Source organism: Panthera uncia, chromosome A2 (assembly GCF_023721935.1).
Source record: "Panthera uncia isolate 11264 chromosome A2, Puncia_PCG_1.0, whole genome shotgun sequence".
NCBI classification, from domain to species: Eukaryota; Metazoa; Chordata; class Mammalia; order Carnivora; family Felidae; genus Panthera; species Panthera uncia.
The window spans coordinates 125018402-125039181 of NC_064816.1; the positions used below are offsets into that span (position 1 = coordinate 125018402).

The following is a 20780-nucleotide window of genomic DNA, read 5'->3' on the forward strand; positions in this document are numbered from 1 at the left end:
GTTGGGGACTGTTGCAAGAGGGAGTTGAGGAGAGGCGAGGGGGAAGCCTGAAATTATCTTCCCAGGAGGAGAGAAAAAAAATCTGGTATCTGCTCTGATACCATTGTCTCTGCTTCATGGCACACTCACTATTCCAAATTCACTTAAAATTTATATGTAATTAGAGACAGTCTGTGCCTCACCTTTAATACTCACCTCACCTTTAATACTTAACTATATAAACTAAGACTGACCTGTGCTTCTGTCTAGGCAAACATATTCCACATAGCACATTTCTCAAGGGTCAACTGGAGGTCACATATTGAAATGAAAATGATTTCTTCAACTTGCTCTCACCTTCCTTTTTAACCTAGTCATTTAGCCAATTATTATAATACAGCCTGTTATTCCTGAAAAACACAATTAACTAGACAAGCTAAACCATGATTTGAAAGGTGTTCTCATTAATAGAAGTGATATTAGAGAGGAAAGACATCAAAAGCTTGAATGAGGAAAAATAAGTACAGATCTTACCTTTACTCTAAGGAGCTTGAAAATTCAGTTAAGAAAAAGTAGCCATCCTTACACTGAGATTTCTTTAATGAAATTCTTAAAGTCCAGAAGAAAACTATTCAAAATTAGATTAAAAAGGTTCTGTGTTTATTGCCTTAATACTCAAGCCCAAAATGGAGTAGAGAATGCCTTGATTGTCCAAATCACTACATCTTTACTCAAGTGTATTGTTGGTGATGAGTCTCTCTTTTTCTTTTCTTTTTGTTTAGAAGCACTTACTATGTGCCAGACAGTGTCCTATGGGTCATGTATTCATGTATCCTTTCATTCGACCTAGTAATCAACCCTACAAGATAGGCACTAATTATTTTCTTTTTACAGAGGACAGCACTAAGGTAAAGAGAGATTATATAACACCTCTCAGGCCAGAGCATAAGAGGTGGAGACAGAACTGTTGGGCCTCAAGCAGTCTGATACCAGGTCTAGGGCTCTTAATCAGTGTGCTCTGTTTCCTTTTGTACATGAGACTGTATGTGTGGGGAAAAAAAAAAAAAAAAAAAAAAAACAAACAAACAAACAAACAAGCACATAATAGCAGAATGGAAAAATATGACTCTAAATGACAGCTGGAAAAAATACATTGTTGGGAGTGTGGAAAGAAGAAATCCAGAAGATGAGAACGGAAGAAACAAGGATGCTGAGAAGAACACAACAGCAAGCAGCATAATGTGGTGCCCTCGTAAAATCCTGACAGGTGAGTAGTGAACCAAAGAATTGGACAGAAAACCAGGATCTTCTTTTGGAAAGTCTTGCAATAATAGGCTTAATTAATTTATATCTAATTATGTATGAAGTAGAGGTTTCATGATAATTTTTGAGCACAGTGAGAGGATTTTCTCCTTCACTTTACGAAAAAAGTATCTGGAATTCTGGATAGGGAGAACCAGAGTTAGAAAAGTCACTTAGGGACTAAACTATAATCCAAGTGAGATAACAAGGACTCAACACTGTATCAGCTGACACAGAAAAAGGCAAGACTTAAAGGCCATAAACACATAGGATATGGTGGAGGGAAGGAGAACTGAGAGAGTGTAAGAATGGCAGGGGCAAAAAAAAATTGAGATGTAACTTATCCCAAGATGGGAACCATGGCTTAAAAAAAAAAAGAAAAAGAAAAAAAGGAGGGGGGCGGGCAGCAAAGCTTCTTGGAGGAAAAGAAATCTTGAGTGAGACTTGCTGAATGATTAAGAGCTGGCAGAAGGAATGGAAGAAGGAGGAAGCAGAGATGTGAGGGAGAAGGGGAAAACTGCAGTAATTTGAGAAGGAGGACTAGTATGCGCAAAGACCTAGTGCCAAAAGAACACCCTGTGATGAAATAACCACAAAAAGGGCCTTGGGAAAAGCTGAAGCATGGATCAGGAGTTGAAAGGGAGCTTACAGGCCTCAGCCTTGGGTGTTGATGGATCTGCATTCTGGGGCTCTGCCATTAATATGATTCAGCTGTTCTTCGTGTGCCTTCTCAGAGTAGAAATTTTATTTTGCCTTGGCTTCTTCCTGAACACTTCCGCCCCTCACACTGCATGTTTTCATCTCTGTCTCATAATATCTTCTTCCTCATCTATCCATAGTTTCTGTTTCACGGCCATCTGCTACTTTGTGGCATTCTGTCAGCTTTGTTTCAACTGTTAACTCTTTTCTCTTGATCTGTCTAAACTCCTCCTATGTTTTAGTCAGGCTGTGTCACAGGGCCAGTGACCTAGAGCTTGAGTATCTTTGAAATAGGTGCCCATTCCCAAATCAATCATCTGTGGGGTAATTTGATTCAAACCATGGCTGTTTCCTCCATTTCTACAGTTTTCTCTAAAACCAAAAAGTAATCAAGTGGCCAAAATTAAATTATTCTTAATTTGCAATTCTATGGCCACTAACACCAGGGACAGTATAAAAAATGACTTGAATCATACAAATAATGAAGAGTTATAAGTCTCCATGTTTTTCCAACATAAAACAGATCAATAGGGGCGCCTGGGTAGCTCAGTCGGTTAACCGTCTGACTTCGGTTCAGGTCATGATCTTGTGGGTTTGTGAGTTCAAGCCCACTTCTGGCTCTGTGCTGACAGCTCAGAGCCTGGAGCCTGCTTCAGATTCTGTGTCTCCCTCTCTCTCTGCCCCTCCCCCGCTCGTGCTCTGTCTCTCTCTGTCTCAAAAATAAATAAACACTAGAAAGAAAGAAAGAAAGAAAGAAAGAAAGAAAGAAAGAAAGAAAGAGCGAACAGATCAATAGGTTGTGACCCTTAGAACAGAGACATATTTTTTCAAATACATAAGTCAATTAAAAATAGATAGTGATAGTATTTTGAAGAGACTTTTTTTAAATAAAAACTCTTCATCTTTCACCCTTTGGTGTCCACAGTACTTTACAAAAATATCTTTTCTTGCTTATTTAGAAAATTCTGTAAGTGGGGCGCCTGGGTGGCGCAGTCAGTTAAGCGTCCGACTTCAGCCAGGTCACGATCTCACGGTCCGTGAGTTCGAGCCCCGCGTCAGGCTCTGGGCTGATGGCTCAGAGCCTGGAGCCTGTTTCCGATTCTGTGTCTCCCTCTCTCTCTGTCCCTCCCCCGTTCATGCTCTGTCTCTCTCTGTCCCAAAAATAAATAAACGTTGAAAAAAAAATAAAAAAAAATAAAAAAAATAAAAAAAATAAAAGAAAATTCTGTAAGAAACACTGAAAACAAAGTTTGTGGTAATAAGTCAGTAAAAATAAAGAAATCAAATCAATAATCCCCTCCTTTACAATCCTTCCCATGCTTCAATAGCATGTTTATTTTCAACCCAATAAAGTAATTTTTTTTCAAATTTAAGCAAAAGTTTAAAGCTTACCTAAACAAAATATAGGACATTAGGAATTTCCTGGAATATTGCTCAACATTTAAAAAAGAATCTAGTGCAATGCTATTTAGCTTATCAGGATCTCAACACACACCTAAGAAAAATAGTTTAAAGTACAAGACCCAAAGTGCAGCCACAGGCCACGTCTGGCTCAGAGACTTGTTTTGCTCAGCCCACAACAGTGTGGGCAAAAATGTTTTTTGATGAACTGCATCTCTCTCTCTCTCTCTCTCTCTCTCTCTCTCTCTCTCTCTTGCTCTCGCTCTGTGTATGTATGTGTGTATGTATGTATGTATGTATGTATATTCTCTTTATGTGTGTATGTATGTGTGTATATATATTTATATGTATATATATATGTATACACACACACACATATATATATATTTGAACAGACTTTTATGTATATATATGAAACTATATATATATTAGAAACTTCAATAAGAAATCCAAATTTCAGTCTTCTCCTAAAAAACAAATTAAAACAGAACAAAAAACTAGAAGTTCTTGCAAATGAGGCCTGCAATCCCCCATGTCAATAACCACTTTGAGCTGAGTAAAAAACTATACTTTCTAGTCCTGGCATACAGACACAGATTTGTCGCAGTCTCCACCACTCTTCACTGTTTACCACTGGCCCAAAGTGGCTATGGTTGCCTCCACACAGACATTATAAGTGTATCAGAAAAAAAAAAAAAAAATGAAGACAAAAATAAATAAAGAAAACAAAAGTACTATTTCCTCAGCATTGTAGGTACTTTCCAGATCACCTACACGAGCCACTCCATTCCCAGGAGAGCCTCCCATGCATGCATCTGACCATATCCTCCCTAAGGTAATTAAGTGTCTTGCTCAAGTCAAAAAGCTGCTAAATAAAAGACCCAGACTTGAATCTGAATCCTCAGATCCCAAATCCAGTGCTTTGCCAGCGTTGGTACAGCTAATACTGCCAGCCAAGTTGTTTCTCCCAAACAGGAATTATGAAGATATTCCAGTTTATGAATATAGACATTTTTACATCACAGGATCAAATTTATACAACAGGCAAAATAAGTAAAGCATCCATTTAGTCTACCTCCTAAAACAATATATATCTCTCCTCTCTGAGTTCCCCTCTTATTTCCCTCAACAATAAAAGAAAAATTAGATACAGAAAACATTAAACCACCCACCAATAGGCACCTATGAAAGAAAAGAATGTCAGTCTTGAAGGAAACCTCCCAAGAAAACTTTGGCAAAACATTACTGTTCTCCTTTTTTCAGAAACTTCTCTACTGAAATTCCATTCTCATTCTTTCTAATACAAACCTAACATTGGCTCTTACACAAAATGGTTGAAGTCATCCTTTTGTTCCTTCTACATTTCTCATCTGTAAATGTGCTCATCAACTTGTCAACCAGACTGTTAGAATTTATACTTAATCTTCACATTCCCTCTCAGCTGAAATTTTCTCCTATCCCTTAATAATTTCCTATCTTGATTACTATAATTTCTTTTATATTGTCCTCTTGAAATTCATACTCTTTTATGTCACGTAGGGCCAGAATATGTGGCTAAAATAACATTTCCCCCCAACCGTCCCTCTTTTTCACAAATGCATTTTCGCTTTCTCTTATAAAATTCCAATTCCCCTCTAAATTACTCTGGATACCTCGCGGTAATTATCTTTTCAGTCATTAGAGCATGGAGTCACACATCGCCAATTTTTTTCATCTCACATTCCTTTCATGAGGTCCCAAGCAGATATTCTTTGAGGTATTCTCTTTTCACGTGCATTGTTTTAAATGGTGCCTATCAAGGCAGAAGAATGGGAAATCACAGGAAGGACTAACCAAATCTCCTTTTCTGTCTTCCCTCAGAAAAGAGGGAGTGGTTCAAAGTGTATTCCACATTTTAGAATTGCTTTCAAATTTAATTTGGGGGATATTCTAATAAATTGGAATTTGCAAGTAAAAAGTTTCTCAGATTCAAATATCTTTTGGGCAAAAGATAAGAAGTCCAATTCTACTCTATGAGGCACTAAAAAAGGCAAATATTAGAAAACTATATCATGAAAAGAACATCATGTAAGGCAATAAGACTTTCAACTTCAGAAGGCTTGGCTTTATGATTTTATATCCAGTCAACCACATAAGCATTTTGAAATTTTTCAGTGAGAAAAACAACATCTTTGAGAGGAAGGGGAACAGGAGAAAACACATTTTATTAAATGCATGCAGATGATTTAGTTCATACAGATATTTAAAGTAAAAATCCAAAAGGCACATTTTAATTTTCCCTTTGTGAATTTCCAAAGGGAAAAAAAATGAAGACATACGTTCTTATTACCCACGATGTTCCCCCATTGACCGATTATCTTTTGGTCTCTCTCATTCTCTCTCTGTCTTACACACACACACACACACACACACACACACACACACACAGACATGAGTTACAATGTTCCTGGTTGGGAATGTTTTTCTCCGCTCTATGATCTACAGTGAATCTTTGTCCTAAAGCTAGTCTTCCTTTTGGTATTAGAATGCAGCCAGGAGCCCAGCAGAAGAGAAAGAGAACCAGTTCTGGAAGCTTTCTCTTTGTAAGCATAAAGAAGACCCCTCCAAAAAACAACAAAAGCAACATTATTCCTAACATCAGGGGGCTTTAGCCATCATCTGACCCTCTTCATGTGAAACTGTTAGAGGTACAAGAGATGGGTATTCACCTGAGACACATTAAACCTGGTGCTGAAGCTGGGACTGGGCTCAGCTCCTTGGGAAGCATTAGGCCTACAGAAGAGCTGAGTGCTTCATCAAGAAAACAGGGTGCTGTAAGGAAAGAAGCAAAGGGAAATGGATGCTGGGTAGACAACTAACCAATGGCCATTGATCAAAATGAAAGTTGTAATGAAATTTTTTACACTTTCCTTTTTCTCTTTGTAAACAACAAAGCTAGCTATATTCTGATTAGCAGCAAATTACAGTAATTGCAGGAAAACTTTCACCACAAAATCATAAAGCTGCAAACTACTCATTACAAGTAAAATTCAAATGCAAGGCAGAAAAACTATTAGACAGGAAATAACTATTAAACATCCCTACATACTCTAGAAATCATACATTTTAATATAAAACTAAATTTGATGATTTTGGGGTGTGTAGATCTCTACTATTAACTGAAGACCTTCAATATCTCTTTTGGGGTGGTTGGGAGGGATGTAGAATGCTCAGAAGCAACAGTATTTCTGATTTTGTTTTCACTTTTCTTTCCAAAATAGTAAGCTAAAGAAAATGCTATCTCCTGGTTGTACTTTCATAACCAGTAGAACTCAAAGGACTCTAAGGGAGACAGAAAATTTCACATAATAACAATAATAAAAAATTTCTCCCTTTAGCCAACCTTTCCCCATGTGAAGCTGATTTAGCCATACCTCTATGGTTTTATAAATAAATATCCAAACATAAACAAATATTCCAAGCTGGGAACGAAGTCTCTGCTCCTGTCCTAGAGTTTTCTTGTACACGGCATCAACCAGACCTGGTAAACCAAAGTTTTACAAGTCCTACCAATTTCTCTGTACACCCTTTTAAGCTGTTCAATCCCTTATGAATGTCACATTTCTTACGAAAATAAATGTCTTCCTCTTGAAAGAGCTGCAAATCAAGAACACATGTATCTGTGCTATTATATGCTATATTTGCTACATTTAATGAGACCAAGGGATGAGCTTTCAGCATAATTTCAGAAGTTTTATCAGTTTTTTCCACTTCAAAGTCAGAGGAAACATAAATAAAATGTCACCTATCCAGTCTTAAAAGAAACAACAGAAATTGTCTAAGGCTTATATCTTCAGCTAGATCTAAAATATTTTCATTAACCCAACAGGAGTGAAAGTCTCTACTGTTGAAAGATATCCAATTAACCTAGTTTATAAACTGTAAGGTTGGAATTCAGTCAGTTACTAAAATAGTTGTTGTTTCTAATTAATTATTTCAGGGTGACCAGTTGTAGGCCAGAGCTATGTGTGTCAAAGTCACTCACTTAGTTAGCAATGACACCAACGGAAATTACTTTCCTATGAGAAGTTCTGAAATCTAGGCCTCTGGCTAAAGCCAGTTATTGCAAAAGAGTAATAAATCTTGAATTCAGTGGCCTGTCCCTTCTAATACAAAATAATGAATATTAAAAAACAAACCCAAGGATGTGCTTAAAAGTTGATATAACAAATATTTCTGTAACTTAGAATATTCTACACAAGTTAAAAAGTCATCTGTGTTGACCCACTAAAACTAAAGAAGGGGTTAAGGAGGTTATGAAAATAATTAAGGATATATGGGGATTAGGCTAGAGCAGAAAAGACTACATTGCTGACTTACTAAATCAAATGGTGATGTAGGTTCTAATGGTTCATTTTAGCTTTTTAGCTGTTTACTATCCCAAATTATTTTTATATTGAAATTTCTAAGTTATAGTACTTTATCTTCTTTAATTTTTTTTAATGTTTACTCACTTTGGGGAGACAGAGACAGGGTGTGAGTAGAGGGAGGGGCAGAGAGAGAGGGAGACACAGAATCTGAAGCAGGCTCCAGGCTCTGAGCTGTCAGCACAGAGCCTGATGCGGGGCTTGAACTCATGAACTGTGAGATCATGACTTGAACCAAACTTGGATGCTTAGCTGACTGAGCCACCCAGGTGCCCATAAGTTATTGTACTTTAAATACCAGACTATTGAAAGAATTTTAAACCTCTTTATAGAGTCTGGAATACTGACCCAATAACAATAAATCACAACTATTTGTTGTTGTTGGTGGTGGTGGTGGTGTTATTGTTGTTAGAGGCACGGTTTCTCAAATACACTGATTTTCAGGCCTTTCCCAGGACCTGGTGAACCAAAATATCTGGAGTTGGAACCTAGAACCCTAAACCTTAAACAAAAGTTCTAAATTTAGTTTGCACTGGTTTGAGCTGTTGTTTTTGCCACGGCATAAGTTTTAAATAAGAGTTAGTTTAACACAAAAAATTGCCCTCCTGATGACTTGGCATTAAGTTACATGTCATTCAAATTGAATCTTCATTCTTTTTTTTTTTAAGTTTATTTATTTTGAGAGGGAAAGAGAGAAAGAGAGAGAGAAAGAACAAATAGGGAAGGGGTAGAGAGGGAGAGGGAGAGAGAGAATCCCAAGCAGGCTCTATACAGACAGTGTGGAGCCTGATGCAGGGTTCAGTCTCACAAGCAGTGAGATCATGACATAAGCCAAAGTCAAGAGTCAGATGCTTAACTGAGCCACCCAGCCGCCCTAAGTCTTTATTCTTGCTTCCATATTTTTATTAAGCTCTTATAGATGCCTTACCTTATGAGACACCGAAATCACATCTAATTAAATGTTCGTCTTTTTGCCTTAGCTGCCAATTTTCTGTGATATGAAATAAATGTTCAACTGCAGTAAGTAAACAACACTACATGTTCTATTCTATATAACAGAACTTTAATTGTATGTTTTAACCCTTTTTGTCCTGTTTTTATCATGTTTAATTTTTTAAAAAGCTTCCTCCAATCCTTAATGGATTGTGGAATTTTTTTAAAAAGCTTCCTCCAATCCTTAATGGAAGTAAATGAGGTATAAATCTGAAAAGGGTAAGTGACCTTAGAGTAGTTTTAGATTGATTCAGGCAATGGGCATATCATTTTAACTTTCTCACAGGCCAATATATGGCTAATAGAGAAAGAATTTTATGAATTCACGCTCACAGTATTTCTTCAGGTTCTACTAAAGAATGGTATCACTTAACGTAGAAAGAACAAAGGAATGATGAAGCTAGAAAATCACATTTGTGCAACTACAATACTAAAAAGTGATTCAGGCAATCATCATCAACAGGCGCTAAATCTAAGGGGGGAAGGTTTGATTATAAACAGGGTATTAATAACATATCAAGGTATTCCCTTACAAATACCTATTAGTTTAGAAAAGAATAAAAGTAAATACAGTAGAGGGGCGCCTGGGTGGCGCAGTCGGTTAAGCGTCCGACTTCAGCCAGGTCACGATCTCACGGTCTGTGAGTTTGAGCCCCGCATCAGGCTCTGGGCTGATGGCTCGGAGCCTGGAGCCTGTTTCCGATTCTGTGTCTCCCTCTCTCTCTGCCCCTCCCCAGTTCATGCTCTGTCTCTCTCTGTCCCAAAAATAAAATTAAAAAAAAGTTGAAAAAAAAAATTAAAAAAAAAAAAAAGTAAATACAGTAGAGAAACTGAATGACTCTTTAACCAAATAATCAAAATAATGTCAACAATAAGGAACAGTTCTTTGAGAAGGACATGTTCATTTCATGACTAATGTTCATTTCAGCCAAAAATGCATAATCTGAATCTAATCATGAGAAAGCACGGGATATACAAATTAAGAAACACTTAATAAAATAATTTCCTTGATTCTTTAGAAATGTCAATGTCATAAAAGATAAAGAAAGGCTGAAGAATTTACCAGGTTAAAAAAAAAGTCAAAAGAGACATGACAGCTAAATATAACACATCAACCTACTCTGGGGGGAAAAAAATGTCCCCAGTCCTACGAAAGACACAGTGAAGTACCAGAAAGTTAAGAGGCATGATCCATGCAACCTACGTTCAAATGGTTCTGGTTGGGAAAATATAGTTTACACACACATACACATAGACACATAATTTCAGACAAATATTATAATTTTAACAAAATGCTACATTTTTAAAAAATATAGGTAAATGCTATACTATTGTTACAAGTTTTCTTTAACTTAAAAATGGCTTCAAGATCAAAAGTAAAAGCACAGTTTTTCAAAGTAAAAAAAAAAAATTGGCAGTGATGACTGCAGTTGAACAAGCATACACCCCAGACATGTACCTATAGTTCTATGCATTAAAGGTATACTTACAGGTATATACCTTCCATGCACACAAAGAAGTAAACATACGAATGTCTGTTAGGACATTTCTTCCAAGTATTGCTATAAGAAATGATCTAAATTGCCATTAATAGTAGAATGTATACATGAAATATGGCATAGTCAATGAACACTATGCATTGGACACCTAGATCAGAGCTACACATGTTGATATGGGAAAACTCAAAAGCAACACCGAGGGGGAAAAGACTGCTGCAAAATGACACCAAATTTCATAAAGTATTAAAACATGAAAAAGTACTATACATCTATCATTTTATGTGCCAAACAGAAAAACAAGCATTATGAAAACTGAACAATGAATTCAGACTAATAATTAATTCTGGCAGAGTGACCAGTACAGCCTCAGGAGAGGCACATGGGGAGCTTCAATTGTCTCAAAATATTTTATTTAAGAAAAACGGCAAATATAGCAAGATGTTAAAATATGATAACACTGGATGGTGGCTACATGGATGGTTATTCTTACCATTTGCAGTGTTTCAAAAATGCTATCTAACAATTTTGTTTTAATTCTAATTAAGCAAAGTAAACTCTAGGAAGCTCAACTCAACCCTCCTGGCCAAAAAGGAATACCACAAAGAAATATAATAAACTAATGTTTAATTAATTTTTACAATATGCAAACACTCCTTGCTATTGTAAACTCCTCGAAACCTTTTTTAATTCTCACCATGTACTTCAGCCTTTTGTATTATTAATCCCAGCATATGATTATAGATTAGTCAGTCAACTTTACTTTGTAACATGCTTAATTACCCAGCATATCCCCATTCTCTGTATTGTTTTGCCTCATATTGACTGTAGGGTTTATTTAAATTGTTTCCTGCAGTTCTCCTTGCAGCTGAAAATTTTGTACCTGGGCTGGCTGATATTTATTAAGGTTAAAAAGGTATTAACCTCCATGTTTATAGCAGAATTGTGAGCAGTATCGGGCCTTCACTGAGCCCACAGCTCCTATGGGTTGCTGCTATTCCTTCAGTTGTATGGTATTTTTATCTAAGTCAGCAGCCTATGCAGGCATCATGTGATAGGAAATAAGAGAAATGTGCTGCCTAGACTAGGGAAAACAGTATGAAATGCCTTTTTAAATTGTTACAAGAAAAGCAATAGTGCTCTACAGTGGAGGACGCTAGAGATAGAAAACAGAGCATCTCAGTTCCGATCTATCACTCACTCCTTGTGGCCTTAGGCAACCCACATCCCCTCTCACAACCTGGGATTACTCATGTGGAGAAAATGACAATGTCCTGCCAACCTCACAGGAATGGTGTGAGCTGGGGAGAGATGATGCATGTGGAAGTGCTTCGTGAATGATAAACCATTCAAAAACCACAAAGGGTGATTGCCATTATTCTGATCCTCTAGGAACTAAAAAATGTGCTGGAAAAATAAATACGATAAAATTCTCAGAAACAAAGAGATAAGAGTAGTTAAGTTGGTAACCTCAACAAGTTGTGGCTTGTACATGAGTAAGTATATCTGTCAAAGGAAAATTTCCCCGAGAATATAAACAACTGTTAATGATATTTTAGGAAGGAGCTCTGTTCAAAGTAGGATTATTCAAGGAAGTTGAAGAAAGGTGTCTGAAGTATTTTATTCCAAAATTGCTCTGGGACTAAATTGGATCGTAATTGAAATTTGTGTGCAAAAATTATAGTAGACACTAGCTGAAGGAGATTACATGATGAAGAATGCCAAGAGCTGTTGCTTTCCTTAAACAGTAGTTCTTCAAGTGAGCTCACGGACTTCTAGGGTCCCTGAGAACCTTACAGGAACCTGTGAGGGCAAAATTATTTTCATAATAACACTAAGATGTTAATTGCCCTTTTTTCTGTACAGATATTTGCACAGATGGTATGAAAGCACTGATGGGAGAATTGCTATTACTTTAGAATAAATCAGGGCCACAGCACCAAACTGTATTAGTCATCATTGTACTCTTCACTGCCATGCACATGCATTAAAACAAAACAACAAACAGCCAGTTTAACTGAAGAATGTCATTGATGGTGCGCCTGGGTGGCTCAGTCAGTTGAGCATCTGGCTTCGGCTCAGGTCATGATCTCACAGTTTGTGGGTTCAAGCCCCGTATCGGGCTCTGTGCTGACAGCTTAGAGCCTGGAGCCTGCTTCGGATTCTGTGTCTCCCTCTCTCTCTGCTCCTCCCCCACTCATGCTTGCTCTCTCTCTCTCTCTCTCTCCTTCAAAAATAAATAAAAACATTAAAAAAATTTTAAACGAATGTCATTGATGAAGGAGTATGAAAAAATCTTTATTCTGTTTTATTTCAACTCGAGTTCAATCCATTGTTATATTCTTCGTGGTGGAATAGCAAATACACAGAGAGCACTTGCCCCATACTAAACTACAAGGGTTGTTTTTTTAAGAAGCAGAACCTGTGTGGTTGTTTTAGTTGCAGGCTGAACTAGCCACATTTTTCATGTAACAGAATTTTTACTTCAAGGGACAATTGACAGACAAACTGCAATTATTCAAACTTGGGTTTTTGGCAGACATTTTTGCTAAAATGAAGTGGATCTGCATTCACTGACAATATTCATTCCCAATGATCACATTAAAGCTTTCAAGCAAAAATTAGAGGTTCTAAAAATTTAAAGACCTAAACATAAGACAGGAAGCCATCAAAATCCTCGAGGAGAAAGCAGGCAAAAACCTCTTTGATCTTAGCCACAGAAACTTCTTACTCAACACGTCTCCAGAGGCAAGGAAACAAAAGCAAAAATGAACCACTGGGACCTCATCAAAATAAAAAGCTTCTGCACAGTGAAGGAAACAATCAGCAAAACTAAAAGGCAACCAACAGAATAGGAGAAGATACTTGCAAATGACATATCAAATAAAGGGTTAGTATCCAAAATCTATAAAGAACTTGTCAAACTCAACACCCAAAAAACAAATAATCCAGTGAAGAAATGGCCAAAGACATGAATAGACATTTCTCCAAAGAAGACATACAGATGGCCAACCGACACACGAAAAAATGCTCAACACGACTCATCATCAGGGAAATACAAATCAAAACCACAAGAGATACCACCTTACACCTGTCAGAATGGCTAACATGAACAACTCAGGCAACAACAGATGTTAGCGAGGATGCAGAAAAAGAGGATCTTTTCTGCATTGTTGGTAGGAATGCAAGCTGGTGCAGCCACTCTGAAAACAGTATGGAGGTTCCTCAAAAAACTAGAAATAGAACTACCCTACAACTCAGCAATTGCACTACTAGGTATTTACCCACAGGATACAGGTATGCTGTTTCAAAGAGACACATGCACCCCCATGTTTATAGCAGCACTATCAACAATAGCCAAAGTATGGAAAGAGCCCAAATGCCCCTCGATGGGTGAATGGATAAAGAAGATGGGTGAATGGATAAAGAAGATACACACACACACACACACACACACACACACACACACACAATGGAGTATTACCTGGCAATCAAAAAGAATGAAATCTTGCCATTTGCAACTACTTGGATGGAACTGGAGGGTATTATGCTAAGCAAAATTAGTCAGTCATAGAAAGACAAATATCATATGACTTCACTCATATGAGGACTTTAAGAGGCAAAACAGATGAACATAAGGGAAGGGAAACAAAAATAATATAAAAACAGGGAGGGTGACAAAACAAAAGAGACTCAGAAATATGGAGAACAAACTGAGGATTGCTGGAGGGGTTGTGGGAGGTGGGATGGGCTAAATGGGTAAGGGGCATTGAGGAATCTACTCCTGAAATCATTGCTTCACTAGATACTAATTTGGATGTAAATTTTAAAAAAATAAAATTTAAAAAAAGCTGGTTATTGTTAGAAAAAAAATAAAAAATAAAAATAAATAAATAAACTTCAGAAAGAAACAAAAAACAAATCACTTACTGAGAATTTGTATTTACATGCCATCATTTTTCTGAGAAGCTAAAAAGATTTAATTTCTTTCTACTTCACTTTTTTGTATATTTAAAGAAAAAGAATTACAACGTCAACCATTGTCCCACAATGTTATAATAAAATCTGTTCAAATATTTTGAAAAAAACAAAGAAAGAAAGAAAGAAAGAAAGCTTGAAAAATTTATAATGGCCGATGTGAGCAAAACAGGTTCTCATTATAATTTTCTCTAATGAGATCAGTGGTGATATCAACAAATGGGATTTATATATGCTGTATAATGAAATGAATCAACATTTGGAGAATCTACAAAACTCAGTAAATCGATATTTTTCAAATGACCAATGCACGATGTCACAATATTACACATGGGTAATATATTCATCCAAAGTGCAAGATAGATCAATGGATTTTAAAGCAACAAAATTTAAAAAGTAAATCAACTTTACTTGTGGAAGTTCAGATTCCACACTGTAACTAATCTTTAAGAAAACACCATTTGACAGGGTGCCTGCGTGGCTCAGTTGGTTGAGCGTCCAACTTCGGCTCAGGTCATGATCTCGTGGTTCACGAATTTGAGCCCCACATTGGGCATCTGACAGCTCAGAGCCTGGAGCCTGCTTCTGATTCTGTGTCTCCCTCTCTCTCTTCCCCTCCCCTGCTTATGCTCAGTCTCTCTCTCACTCTCTCTCTCTCTCAAAAATAAATAAAAATATTAAAAAAAATTTTTTAAAGAAAACACCATTTGATGATTTTTAGTGTAATACCAAAAAGAATGTCCATAACTACCAATAGTACTATTAAAATATTCCTCCCTTCTCTAATTAGTGAAGTTGGCTGTAACCATAAATAAATAAATAAATAAATAAATAAATAAATAAAACAAAAAAACACAAATTTAAAAAAAAATTAGGAATGGAATGGAGAATAGTGGAGTAAGTGGTGGGCTGGAAGTGAAAGGAAATTGCCCAATTCCATCACACAATTCTTCAACCAGATCTGTGCATGTTACAATACATATTGCCTTACACACTTCAGTGTGATTTTGCTTCCAAAAAACTGCACCTACAAGGCTTCTTCCCTCACCTCCTTTTTCCTCCAATCCTGTGGCCCTTAGTTAATGGTTGACAAGTATATATGTATGATATCCAGCTCATTTAACATGGGTTGGAACAGAGACATAATTCATACTAAAGGGCTCTCATGAAAGTTTAAACTAGAGCTACCCTTGGCGAGATTTTGCCTAAGATCACACACCTCTTCTTCCCTTTCCTTGACCTGTCCTTCTTGTCTGTCACCCTTAACTGATTTCTCATTTTCTTAATAAATTCTTTTTAAATAAATCCTTATGTTAGTATCTGTTTCTAAGGAATCCAACATCAGATAGCCAGTAAAGAGTCATTCAATGGTTTGATTAATGCTCTCTTTGAATTTCTGGTAAGCAGTGATCCATTTGATTCTCACAAAATGGGAAGGTTCATGTACAATGTCATTTTATATCCACCTAATTACAGGCAAATGTGAAGTGAATGAAATCAAAGAAGAAATGTCAACTCTGTTAAAAAAACAAACAAATTTTGGTTATGATGTTTGGTTCACTTTTCGAAAAGGACATTATCAACTATAAAATTTTTGAGTCTACAATGTTGTAATATTCTAAAAACTGGCTGTAAAGAAATGGAAATAATGTAGCAACATTGCAATGGGATAGAAGAGACAGAACTACATAGAAACACATGAGCAAGTTTATAGGTCAAATTACTCATGCATGGAAAAGACTGGGAATGCCATTAGAAAGGAAAGATGACTGGGGGATTGAGATCTTTGATGAAATGGGGGGGAATGCGATAAAGAAAGAGGCAATGGATGAAGGGGAGAATGAACACAGAAAGTGGTGAGGTGGGAAAAAGGGAGGATGGGAGGAGAAGAGATCAAGTAAACAGGCAACGTTTGCCAGTTCCTTACATCTTTCTCTGGCATCTGCAGCACAGAAAGCAGCACTTGCTACATGCTGCCACCTGGCTGTACCTTGCAAACAGCCACACTGCCATTTCCTACGCACCAGCACTCTATTTGGACCCATATGCATTTCCCAAACTATTCTACCTTATTCCATTACCGTTGCTTCTTCAATCCCTGCCCTTTTTTTTTCATATTTCAGTTGTTTTCCAATTCATTACTTGAAGAGACCACAAACTTCTGCCTCCAGTCAACACTCATTCCCAGAAATCAATAAGCAAAGGAAGAAGCAGGATATGTTACAGAACTTCTACCTGTTTTCTTGTAGGCTTCGACTGTAAGAGTCAGTTATTTTTATAGCACCCAAGAGGGAACGCTAGTCATAGAAACCTGTTCTGTACAAAACCATATCTCCCTAAAACTTCTTTTGCTAGTCTCACAGGACAACAGTAAAAAGGAATCCCAAGGCATATATGTGTCTACAAAAAGTCGGTGCCTATAAAGACAAAAACTGAGTAAAAACACTCAATAAAGCTGCTCTCATAATTCCACAGAAGGTAGGAATAAGCCACTTCCAGAACTGCAAGCATACAACAGACATCTGATGCCCAGTGTATATAATTGTCAATATACATCTTTTCCCATTCAAAATGCTATCATAAAGCATTCTTATAAACAAGCATCTAGAAGAAAGAAAGATCTCACACAGTTGTTCATTTTAATGTTAATCCAGATTAGTACTTCTAACATTCCAAGGGAATCAATACTTTGGGCTATTTGAAAAAAAAATTCTATTATTAATCTGTTTTCTCATTAGTTGTATCTGTTAGAGTCTAACATGACAAGTTTTGGTTTCAACAGCATTTGCAACAGAATGTTCAATAGCTCTCACCAGTTTGTGTTGAAGGCACAAGAAGACCAGCGAACAAGTTGAAGTTCACACTTGTACACATCCCAAGAAACTGACCATACATTGGGCAATGTTGGTGAATTTTTTATGAGCTTTCCTAAATTGAGCAAGGGCAATATTTCTGTCTCTGAAAAAATGTACAAAATGCAAAAATTCTATAGTTATTTACACAAGGAATATCATAATCAAATACAGCACCTGATCTTACAGATACGCATTAAAAAAAATTTTTTTTAATGTTTATTTATTATTGAGAGACAGAGAGAGACAGAGCATGAGCATGGGAGGGGCAGAGAGAGAGGGAGACACAAAATCCGAAGCAGGCTCCAGGCTCTGAGCTGTCAGCACAGAGCCCGACTTGGGGCTCGAACCCACAAACCATGAGATCATGACCTGAGCCAAAGTCGGAAGCTCCACCGACTGAGCCACCCAGGGGCACAGATACCCATCTTTAAGAAGAGATTTAACCAAAGACCTCAGCCATTTAAGGTAAAAGGCATTTTATTACATTGTAAGAATATTAATGGATATATGTAAAAACAAAGGTAAAACAATTTATACCTTTCAAAATGACCAAGCTACATCAGTAAGCTGGTAAAATACAAGAAAGAAAGAAATCAACAAGCACTAGCATGCTCCTCTCTCTTTTAACCACCTACTATTAACATCATACTAAGCCCGATGTCATGTATCCAAAAAACTAACAATTTATCAACACGCTAGCAGTTTACAAACTTTGAGGTCTTATACTTAGTCACCTTTATTACAAAGTAATTTCTCTCCACGATGACAGATATACTCCAATGGCAACACTAATTAATTCTCAATAATTACATTTTGTAATTATTTTTTTTGAATGGTTGCTTTAAATAATTAATTTCTGTTTGAAAAAAGTACTAAGATTATTAAAAGCACCTACACTATGGCTTAGGATGGTGATACATATCTACCAGTTATGATTTTATCATCTCTGGACATGAAAATTACAATCAAGTGATCAAGGAAACTGCTTTTTCATAGGGTCAAAATCATACTTGGTTTCTGCTAGGAAGGGTACTGATCCATTCATCACAGTTGTTCCAAATGTTCACATGCACCTTACCCCACACTTCTTGCCCACCATCTTCTTCCACCTTTCTAGGTTAACATGTCATTTAAGCATTTAAAAAAAAAAATTTTAATGTTTATTTTTTATTGAGAGACAGAGAGAGACACAGCATGAGCAGGGATGGGGCCGAGAGACAGGGAGACACAGAATGTGAAGCAGGCTCCAGGATCCGAGCTGTCAGCACAGAGCCTGACATGGGGCTCAAACTCACAAACTGTGAGGTCATGACCTGAGCTGAAGTCGGATGCTCAACTGACTGAGCCACGCAGGTGCTCCAGCATTTAATTTATCATTGAGTAAAAGGCGAAAAATTTATACGATCTGAAGAGAAAACAGAGTATTTACCATTGAGAGTGAACTCAATCATGAATAAAATTGGATTTAGTGAAGAATTTGTAGGGTATCTGACTGAAAGACAAAAGGAATCATTGTATATATTAAACACTCCATACCATTAGCGTATGGTAGGTTTTTCCATTTCAAAGGCAAACGTTTGATAAGGTTCAATTAGAAGCATTTTTTTTTTAAATCACTATGTCTAAATATGTGGGAAATGTCACATTTCAGAAATGCTCAGAAAAAGCCCAAGTGTAAAGAACTGAAAATTATGTAAGCTTTGGTAAAAATCTCTGTTACATTTTCTCAGCTCTTAGATATACTTCCAAAAAGGACTCTGGACAGTGTGGGATAGGCTAGCATATGGTTTATTTTGAGCTTTCTGGAACAACAGGGCTTTGCAAGTTTCCATAAATTTCTAACCATAACCACAGAACATCTCTTTGGACTTCACCATATAGAAAAGAAACAATAATGAGTTGTGGGATGACACAGTGTTCATTTGCTATGATGGCGAGAAAAGAGAAATGTATACCTAAGGTCTTTGTTTTCATCACAAAAATGGGTTATCTAGTACTCAGTTATCTTCATTGCTTGATCTTTCTACAACCATTTTAGTAAACGTGAAGGACAGCCTCATGTGTTGTAAATAATTCATTTCTTCAAGTACCTCCTGAGGTCTGGTATCAGCTCAAACTTAGCAAGGTTCTTTATACTCTAAATCACACAGGAATATGAGAAATAAAGAGATTTAAAAGGGAAAAAACAGAGAAGGAAGATCAACAAGGTAGAATACTTATTTTGATGACAGTGTATCTACAGATTCAGAAAAAATACATAATTTTAAAAACTTTACACCATTAAACTTCACAGTTTATCTTGAAAGAAACTAAATGTGGGACAACAATGGTCATTGTGTTTTATAGGAGATTTGAGGCTGAGGTAGCATTACAGGTACATATTCATACACTCACTTTTTTTTTCCACCAGATATTCCCCACCCACCACTCTGGTGTCGGCGTCTGTGCCCATCCCCTAAAAAATATTATAATGCTACAGCAATTCCTAGTTTAGTGAGTGGGTATGAGAGAAAACACCAGTAATCAAACACTTACACTACCAGGTGTGCAATTACAAAATGAAACACCATCTAAAGAAAGGAAACGCAGAACTAGTAAGATTTATAACACAGAAAACTGTCTTAGACTTGGGGTTACTGGAGGAAGAAGGGTAAAGAAAGCCTTCCATTAAAAAAGAAATGCTTGAGGTGAGAGATAAATAAGGAGTGAAGGTTAAGAGGGATGAGGTGAGATCTGAAAAAAAAAAAAAAAAGAAATACACAGAACTGCTATGAAGGGAGGAGGTTGGTAGAAGGAAAAAAAGCAAGAGATCATCAAGACACAAAAATAAGTAGTCAATGAAGCTGGAATGTAGACAGTGAAGTGAGCAGATGAATCTGAAGAAGGCTTTCCCTCAGGCTATATAGCAGACCAAGATTCTTGGGGAGACCTTCAATGCTCTACAAGCAGGTCCAGTCATAGCAAAGTTTCAGGTGCAGTGTTGGCAAGTTACTCTGTTTGAGTAAATGAAACCAGTCTTTCTCTCTCTCTCTGTCTCTGTCTCTCTGTCTCTCTCTGATAATACTATTTTTCTATTTTTTTTAGAGAAAGGTTTGTAAAAACACAACCTTCAGGATAATGGCTCTGTCTCATCAAGCAGATGGAAGAGTAAGACAGTGAGGAAGCACATAAATATGGAGATGCAGTGATTCCTAAGATGGGGCGTAGATTCATGGCCATTCAGTTTTTTACTGTTCTTTACAGCTTACAGGTTTCTTTGCATGTATTATTTTATTTCAAACATTACATGAAAATGCAGAGAGAGGGGCAGGGTATGACCCTGGAGAGGTAGGCAGGGAACAGACTTTGTAAGGGCATTTAGATCACACTAATAGTTTTGGTCTTCACCTTAAGATCGATGAAGACAAGGAAGGCTTCTCATGTGATGATAAATTTAAATTTTCAGAAGATCTCTTTGAATGCAGTGAGGCAAAAGGTTATGTGAGACTGAGTGGATGGGATGAGGAGAGACAGGGAAATCGATGACAGCAGTAGTCCTGGATAAAGATGCTGTCACTAGACATGGATAGTCGTGGATGAAAATCAGATGAAAGAACTTTGTGGTAGAAGAAATATGAGAATGGGGTAGCAAGAGGTTTCTAGGATAAATTTGAGACATGGTGCTTCTTCCA

At 36.9% G+C, this 20780-nt stretch overlaps 1 protein-coding gene and 1 long non-coding RNA gene across 11 annotated transcripts in view; both read right to left on the reverse strand.

Annotated features, from left to right (window-relative positions):
- IMMP2L (inner mitochondrial membrane peptidase subunit 2) overlaps positions 1–20780 on the reverse strand; it is an 879044-nt gene that overhangs the window by 544706 nt on the left and 313558 nt on the right. The gene's annotated exons all lie outside the window — the stretch shown is intronic.
- Positions 3204–20780, reverse strand: part of LOC125930873 (uncharacterized) — a 60384-nt gene continuing 42807 nt past the window's right edge. The window contains exon 4 of the long non-coding RNA XR_007460280.1: positions 3204–6192. This is a non-coding gene — a long non-coding RNA (uncharacterized LOC125930873). The remainder of the gene's footprint in view (positions 6193–20780) is intronic.